The sequence below is a fragment of the Mus caroli genome, chromosome 1, assembly GCF_900094665.2.
Source record: "Mus caroli chromosome 1, CAROLI_EIJ_v1.1, whole genome shotgun sequence".
NCBI lineage: Eukaryota > Metazoa > Chordata > Mammalia > Rodentia > Muridae > Mus > Mus caroli.
In genome coordinates this window covers 48,603,320-48,612,378 of record NC_034570.1, presented here as the reverse complement: position 1 = coordinate 48,612,378, position 9,059 = coordinate 48,603,320, and the positions used below count along the sequence as shown (strand labels likewise).

The following is a 9,059-nucleotide window of genomic DNA, read 5'->3' as shown; positions in this document are numbered from 1 at the left end:
TAGTTAGTAATGCTGTATTACAACAGCACAGTGACTATAGTTAGTAATGCTGTTTACAACAGCACAGTGACTATAGTTAGTAATGCTGTATTACAACAGCACAGTGACTGTAGTTAGTAATGCTGTATTACAGGGAGAGAGCAACTGTTCTACATACACATGCATGCAAACATACATACATACTCACAAACACATACAAACAAACTTACACATATGCACACACCTGTAAGGTAGTAGAAATTTAGTACTTTGTAATTATCAGTTCACTTTAAAAAATTACATTATCTGATTTTAATACATATATATATATATATTTTAAATTTTACTTTAGTAAAGTTGGGCAAAGACTATAAGAAAATTGCTTAGCACGGTGCCTGGCACATGGGAGATAAAAGCAGTGGCAATTGTTGTGTATTCGTCTTCTGTAACTTAAAGATACCCCATCTTCTGCACACTGCGCCATACCTATGAATATCTAAAAACTCAAAGAATACTGTACCTGCAATCTTACTACGTAGCAATGGGAACCAGCATGTAAGAAACAACTGTGAAAGTTATTAAGATAAAGTAAGTTATCTTATTGGGATTCTGTATTTCTGTTACTATTTTTTTTTCAAATCATTAGAATCAAACAGGAGTTCCAGAGGTGCAGGAGCAGTGCTGTGGGAGTGTCATGGTTAAAGAGATGCTTGCTGACTCTCATAGGGTAGTGTGTTTGCTAAGCATCTCTCCCTGTCACCATTAGTCTTGTCACCATTTGTGTGACCGTGGGGTAGCAACATGAAACTGGAAATGGGCTGAGGGGGTGTCTGAGCTTGCTTGGCTAAATCAAGGAGTATTTGATTTATAAGCTATCAGAGAACCTGGCTAGTAATGGCGTCTTTGATTTTGATGATCTCTGCTTTGCCCACTAAGTGAAGCAGTTGGAAATGACACGATATGCTGGAGCAAAAAGAAACTCGATGCCGTATCTAAACTCATGCTTCTGACGGCACTACCATCTGGGATCAGCCATTCATAAAAGATCTGATGTGAGGCGGGCACGTATCTGAATATGTGTGTCAAGTCTCCCCCATCTGCTTTGACTTTGCTTAGGATAATAACAGCTTTCTTACCCACTTAGTTGAATCTGTGCTGATTCTTTTACTACTCATCAGGCAGACATACGCAGACACAGTCTTTGTGGTCTTTGGCCAGTGCTTTTGAGTCCCAACAGGATTAGCCTTAATCGTATCAGTAGAAACTTTCCTTAAAGCTGTGTATTTTATGGCCTGGGACAGACTCAATGGATGTATTGATATTTACAGCAGAAAATGTATACTGTCATCGAACATTAAGAGATGGCATCTAAAGGACATGTGTATTGCTGGTGCTCAGACTTGGTGGGGGCTAGGAGCAAGCAAGCTAGAAGTTTTTCTGAAGTGGGATGCTGTCACCATCTCCTGTTTTTTAAATTTTACATTATAATTAATAATTTTGCTTTCAAGTCAGTTGTCTTATTTATTTATTTATTTATTTATTTATTTATTTTTTTGGTTTTTCGAGACAGGGTTTCTCTGTGTAGTCCTGGCTGTCCTGGCACTCACTTTGTAGACCAGGCTGGCCTCGAACTCAGAAATCCGCCTGCCTCTGCCTCCCGAGTGCTGGGATTAAAGGCGTGCGCCACCACGCCCGGCATGTCTTCTTTATTTTTGTCCTGTTTTTTTAATTATATCACCATGCCTCTGAGCTTCTGCATCTCTCCTATCCCTACCCCTCAGATAAAAACCTCTATTGCTCAAAGCAAATGAATTGCACCCTGACCTGAGGCAGAAAGTAAATTAACACAGTGATGATTCAGGGTAACATGGGAATACCATCCAGATGAAAATGACTGCTGATTAAAAGAGTAACTTTTATGCTTGAACATAGCTCTCAGAAATCACCATGGAAACACAACACAGCCATCCTGTTTCCTAGTGAAACACAAAGAGCTGTACCTGCTCAAGCGAGTGGAGTCAATCAAATGTAACCCACGGCCCTGAATGTTTTAGAGCCGACTACCTGCCACCCTTTCAAGGTGACTGTCACTTACTGCAATCAAGTGTCACACAGTGCACGACTCCAGCTAATTGAGCTTTCTAAAGAGTGCTTGTGTTGATAGACAGGGATGGTGGGTGAGAGGTGAAGACCCTGCTGCCTTTCACATCAGCCCAGATGCTTGTGTTCCACGAGCCCTCATGTTTATGTGAGGTGTCTAAGGAGTGAAGCCCTTACAGACAGCATTCAGATGTTTATCATTGAATTAATAATGTTCTGGGAGGTGAATGATCAAGACAAATGGCACTGTATCTACACTTTCTCATTGAAATCACTTATCATTACCTATTTTCTTTTCTATGGAATGTATCCCTTCTCCACTTCAAGAGGTTTTAATTTACAGAGCATTTCTCCTGCAGGGGGAGACTCTGAGTTTCCCAACCTGTTAGTGAGTTTCCTTTGATAACTTTGAGCCAGATTTACATAAATATGTGAGGACTGTATTGGTGTCACATGTGTAGCATGTGTAGCAGAGAAGGTTGTTTTTAGTGTGTACAGTAACTGCAGTCCAAGAGTATTACCAGATAGCACTTTAAAAAAAAAAAAGATTTTTTTTGTTTGACTTTTGACAGAAAGCCACTGTTACCTAGAGTGTCTCCTGATGATGTAGGGTCAATGTCACTGTGAATTTATTAAGAACACGCAGTGTATGAAGTATCACTCATCAGAGTTAGACCCTGCCCCATCTTGATAGATTTAGTGTATTAATTTGATAGTGAGACAGGAAGCAAGTGAGTGAGTTACTCTATTGCAACAGCAGCTTCTGTACCACTTGCTAGTTCTATATGAAATAATACAAAAGATTAGATAAAAGAACTACTAAGTGCTTGCATTAGTGTGGACAAAGAGTAGATGTTATAGTTTTTAAAAAGATTTTTTATTTTAATTGTGTGCTTATGTGTTCTTCTGTATGTAAGAGCATGTTCACACAAGCGCAGATACCCATGAAGGCCAAAAGATGATGCCACTCCCCAGAGTTGGAATGATACATGGTTGTGAGCCACTTGCCTTGAGTCCTGGGATTGGACTCAAGTCCTCTGAAATAATAGTACACAGCCTTAATGACTGTGTCATCTCTTTAGTTCTCAAAAGCTTATCTTTTTTAAAAAAAATATTTCCATGTAACATAGAGGAAAAAAAATACTTTAGATGAAAACTTGTACTGAAAAAATTGACATTCCTAAACAAAATGTCAGCAAATTAACTGCAACATATTGAAAGGATAATACATCATGGCCAAGTAGAGGTGTTCTAAGAAGACAAGTGGAGGGTAACATTGAAAAACTAAGCAAGGTAATTTACCATATGAAGAGAAGAGGCAGGAAAAAATATCAGCAAAATAGTTTAGTGCAGTTAAAAAACATTAGGCGGAGCTCAATGTCTGCATAAAGAATGAAAAACCTAGCAGACTATGAATACAAAGAAGCATCATTAATCTGATAAGGATTTTTACCAAATCATCTTTGGTAAAAATCCAAAGCTTAATAGTGAAACACTGAAAAGCCAAATATGTACAGCTCATACTGTTTTTTTATCGGTTTGGGATGGCAGTATCAGGGCTTGGGAGAGGGCTCAGTAAAAAGTTTGCCTTACCAGCACTAGAATGGGAGACTAGATCTGTAGAACCCATGTAAAAGCTAAGCTGATATGGGATCTGCCTACAACCCCACTCTCAAGAGTCAGAGATAGGAATCCCAGGGAAAGCTGGCTAACTCTACCTGCAGAATTGGCTAGTTCTATGTTCACTGCGGACCTCTCTGTAGTAAAGTGGAGAGCAACCAAGGAGGAACATTAGATGTCAACCTGTGGCCTCTCTGTGCATGGTTGAGCCTGTAGTCCAGTGTTAGGGCACTTGCCTTACATACATCAAGCCCTAGGTTCAATTCTTGTACTAGGACCAAGAAAAACTTCATGAAAACATAATAAAGGGAAAGTTTGGAGTTAGGAAAGCTTCCCAATGGTGACAAAAGAACTGTGCATATGTAATTAAGTTACAGAGATTAAGGTAGTGATAGACTAATTGAATATGCATAAAGTGGGTCATCTCCACAGGACTTCATTCAAGAAGGACTGTTAAGGAAGGAAATAAGGCTGATATGAACCAAGCCAGGATGCTTCTCTATGCTAGCCAAATAAAAGAAAAGCAAGCAAGCAAGCAAGCAAACAAAAACAAAACCATTTAACGTGACATGACTTTTTGTCAGTAAGGGACACTTGAGGAACTCCAGGCCAGCGTAAGACCAGAACTGATGAGAATCTACTGATCTAAATGATAGCCTGTTTCCCTCAAACTCTCGTGACTTTGAACCATCTTTCTCCTATATTCTCCCAACGTTGACCTACATAACATCCACACTGAAGCTCTTCTGTAAGGGTTGCTTTGATCAGACAGTTACTAGATTACTGTTTCTGACCAACCTGGTTGCTTATTAGTGTCTGAACCTAAATGGTTACTAGGTTTCAAGTTTTGGGTTTGGTTGGTTGGTTTTGTTTTATCTTGTTGTTTGTTTTGCAGCGTTTTTTCTTTGATGTATGTTAAGTTCAGTCAATGCCTTAAGTTTAGGCATTGGAGTTTTATTAGTATCTTAACAAGACACTTCAATTCTTCCATGACCATGAGATGTAGGCATTATGTGTGTATCTTATCCCACACATTAAAGGACATGTTTGTACTTAAACCAACATTTGCTATAACTGAATGTATAGGTTGTATATAAGCTGACATTGAGCTTAAGCACATCTCTACTGCAGATCCTTCACATGATTTGAGCCTTACGTTTCCAGTATGTCCTATAATGATCCTGTGTGTGACTTGGTATCTAGTCTCTTCCTTTGTCCTTCCCTTTATCTGTTCATGCAAAGACATGCACTAGCCCATGAAAAACAGATTAGAGAAGACTTTGGACCACTTTGTTCTTAGTAGTATATTAGCCTCTTATGTAGCACTGTGTTATTTAGCCAGATATATAATATTGGTTAAGGCTTAAAGTTCATTAATATCTATGACTATTTATCTACTTCCAACCATGCTGATATTTAGAAGGTAGCTGTAGAAGCAGGATTGGATTATAAGTGGTGAATGGAAATCTGTGATTTTTTTCCTACCTAGAGACAACCAACTTCTATATTTTGTTTAATTTTCTTCCCTTTGTGTATATACATGTATGCAGGTGGGCATTTGTGTGTTAGAGTATATGTTAATTATCTCAAAGCAAAACAAGAACCCATTTTTTTTTTAAAGAACTGAGTTTAGGTGATTAAAAGTGAGGCAGTTTGGCATCAATTTAATTTAAACTTCAGCAGAAGAAATATTTTGTTTGGAGCTTGGCTAGAAGAAGACACATTAGGGCCATCTGGTTTTAATCCCCTGCTTTCCCAATTTATCCAAGAAACTCACCTTCTCCCCAGCCTTCCCTTTTCATCCTGTTTGGCAGACTTAGATACGCCCTGGCATGGTTACCAAAACAAATTAGTGCTTCTTAAGTCTGCTTGTAATTAATAACTCCCGACAGAGCATGAGTCTCCTGTAGCCTTGGAATTTTGCCTAATTTTCTCCAAGATAAGTAATTAGATGCATAGGACTGATAAAGCTTTTCCTCTTGAGCATCTGCCACACAGTTTGCATCTGTAATAAGGGGTAAGGTGATTAAAATCTGAAATGGCTGCAGCTTTTCTCAGGTGTCACAACATTGATGATATTTATTACTTCCCTTCACCCCCTAAGCCAAATGTATCCCCAAAGAAGAAAAGACTATCAAAAGGCTATCTATCCCTGAGTCCATTTGTAGAGTTTGGTTAATGTCTCTTGTCTATTTCACTCTTCCTTGCATACATATTTTATAGCAGAGAAGCTAAATGTGACGGATGGATTTCTCAATATCAAGTTGGTGACACTTTCCGTGGAAACCATTGTGCTGCCAGTGAATCCACACTTCTGAATTCCTCCATGAGAGCACACTGGGGCCCTTCCCTCATGGGGCTTCCCTGAGCAGCTTGTCTGAGATGGAATCCTGACTCAGATCTCTAGTCTGTGGGTGGTAATCCTCCCCAACATTTCAAAGGGAATACTTCTTGTCTAAGTTTATCTCACTTCCCTAATGGAGGGCTTCCCAGCCTTTGCGCTATTAATATCTTGAAAGGGAAAACGTATGGGGGCTGCTTGTCATGGGTGTTACTGTGTACATTCCAGGATGTTTATTAATTTTCCAGGCCTCTGTTGTTGGGCACTAATGGCTGCCCTTCTTTCTAGATTTCCTACATTCAAAAACATTGCCAGACATTTGCCAGAGGTTTACTGGGGATGGACGGTAGATTATACTTCCCTGCTTGAGAACAATATTCACAAGGCAGCAGTAACAGTAAAACAAATAGATCTCTACTGACAATATATAGTTAGAAACCCCGTTAGAATTATTTATTCATCTCTTCAACACATCAGTGAGAAGGCTCATGTGGAGAACAGCTGGTTGAATACCTGATTTAACCAATCTGGTACCCATTACTGGTTGAATATGAACGAGGCTTTGGTTTTGAAATGGGCAAGTCCAGTTGTTCAGGAAGTACAGGGACATCTTCCCATGTAGAGGTGTCCATCCTAGGGGCTCAGTGCTGTATCAACAGTACGGGACTCCTACTAAGCCCAAGCACAGCCAAGAATAAGCACAATTTACTTCTACTCATTGTCGATAAAGTCTTCAAAACAACCAACTCGGCATCTCACCCACAGAAGGGAGCTGCAGGATTCTTTAATTAAGCCAACGTAATTATTGCGGAAGGGGATTTAATTGAAGCAAAAGATGTGGTGAATATAGAATGTGGGAAAAGTAGGGAGCCTTAGTATTGGTGTCTAATATCCTGGCCAGGAAGTCATAGACTAGGTTGGCAAAGAAAATGGGACAGTCTCTCAGTGTCCATAGAAGGCTGACCCAGGACCTCTTGTGGAAACCAAAATCCAGAGATGTGCAAATCTCTTATAGAGAATGACTTTATATTTGCATGTGACCTACATTCTCTCTAAGGTACTTATAATACCTGATACTTCATACATATGGAGTAGTTATGCTTTGCTACTTAGGGAATACTAACAAAAAGTGTGTGTTCAGCATGGTCTTTTTTTTTTTTTTTGTCATTTTTATTCTACTGTTTGTTGAGTACATGCAGTTTGCAGAATCCACAGATAAGGAAGGACCACCTGTGTTAAAATAGAAAAGGCAACCATGGGTTGTTTTTATTTATTGCATTCAAATCACTTCTGGAATCAAGTTCTTAAGGTTGAGATGCAGAAAATCATCTGTTTGCTCAGCAGTAAAGCTTTTTCTCTTGGTGTCCAGCTACAAACAGAGGGAAAATGAAGGATTGTGAAAAAAACAATTGGCTATATGAAAACAGATCTACTCAGAAAAACAATCTAAAAATAATTTTTATAATTTCAAGAAATCCATATAAATACTTATTCATATGGCTAGAAGTAAACGTTATCATTGAGGTTCTTGGAAGACTAGGAGAAGGCAGGATGGTTCAGTGGGTGAAGGAGTGTGCAGCCAAGGTGATGACCTGAGTTTAATCACTGTGTCCCAAAAGGATGCCCACACATGGGAGCAGTAGCACAGATATCACACAAGCACACACGCATGCAGACACTCCTGCAGGCATGCACATACGCGCGCGTGCACACACACACACACAAACACAGAGACACTTACACGTACATACACACACTCATTCAGGAATGCATGCGTAGGGTCCTTTTTCCCATCTGTGGGTGCATAGGGTCCTTTTTCCTTTGCTGCCATTGCTGCTTCTCTTGAAACAGAGGCACTTGCTATAGACAAGTCACTAGGTTTTTAAATCCTCCTGCCCCAACATAGGGACCCTTTGGAAAAGGTGGCTGATGCTCCTGGCTCCAATCAAGCACTCACGTTCAGTAGTTTTGTCATTAAAACTATTATCATACTCCTGTTAGAGGAGAGATTCTTTCTCTATTCATTTACAGTGTGGTTTTTACTAAAATGAACAAGCTTCTTAACTCCCAAGCCCATAATTCTTAGCCCAATCTGCCTATATTCCAAGAACTGTTAAGGCTCAATTCTAAAATCCTGGTAGGTAGATGCTGTGGCATTTGTGCCAGTAATATTTATGAAATGTCACCCATTGGTGGTAGGTTTAGAATAGAAATTCTAATAACTTTATTTACCAAGGAGAATTAAATGTGTTTGTTTGTTTGTTTGTTTGTTTGTTTTGAGACAGGATTTCTTTGTGTATCCCTGGCTCACTCTGTAGACCAGGCTGGCCTTGAACTCAGAAATCCACATACCTCTGCCTCCCAAGTGCTGAGACTAAAGGCATGTGCCATTACTGCCCAGCTAGAATTAAATGTTTTAAGAAATTTTAATAGCATCATAGAGTCAGATATTCATAGATAACTATAAGATTTTTTAAAGGCTAAGTTTTGTGTGTGCACATGGGCATGTATGCTGCATGCATTTTTGTGCACATGTAGAAGTCAGAGGACAACCTTGGTTGTCTTTGCTCTCAGTCACCTATTTTGAGACAGGCTGTCCCGCTGGGCTGGAGCTCACTGGATAGTCTAAGCTAGCCAGCCTTTGAACCCCAGGGATGCTCCTGTCTCCCTTGACTTCCCTAACACTAAGGTAACAAGCCCACATCACCATGCCTAGACTCTGGTTCTGGAGGCTGAACACAGGTTCTCAGGCTTATAAAGCAAATACATTATTGACTTAACCATCTCTCCAATCCCAGCGCAAATTTTTTTTTTATTCTTTTCTTTCTCACAAGCTGAAATTACTCTTGTCAAATTTGTGGGAAAGATGAAGTTTTGTTGTAGCTTAAATGTGATTCAACTCATAGTTTAAGAATGAGCACAATTAGCCGGGTGTGGTGGCGCACGCCTTTAATCCCAGCACTCGGGAGGCAGAGGCAGGTGGATTTCTGAGTTCGAGGCCAGCCTGGTCTACAGAGTG

The 9,059-nt window shown here is 39.8% G+C and overlaps 1 protein-coding gene across 5 annotated transcripts in view; it reads left to right on the top strand.

Moving 5' to 3' along the window:
* Ankrd44 (ankyrin repeat domain 44) overlaps positions 1 to 9,059 on the top strand; it is a 286,842-nt gene that overhangs the window by 219,644 nt on the left and 58,139 nt on the right. The gene's annotated exons all lie outside the window — the stretch shown is intronic.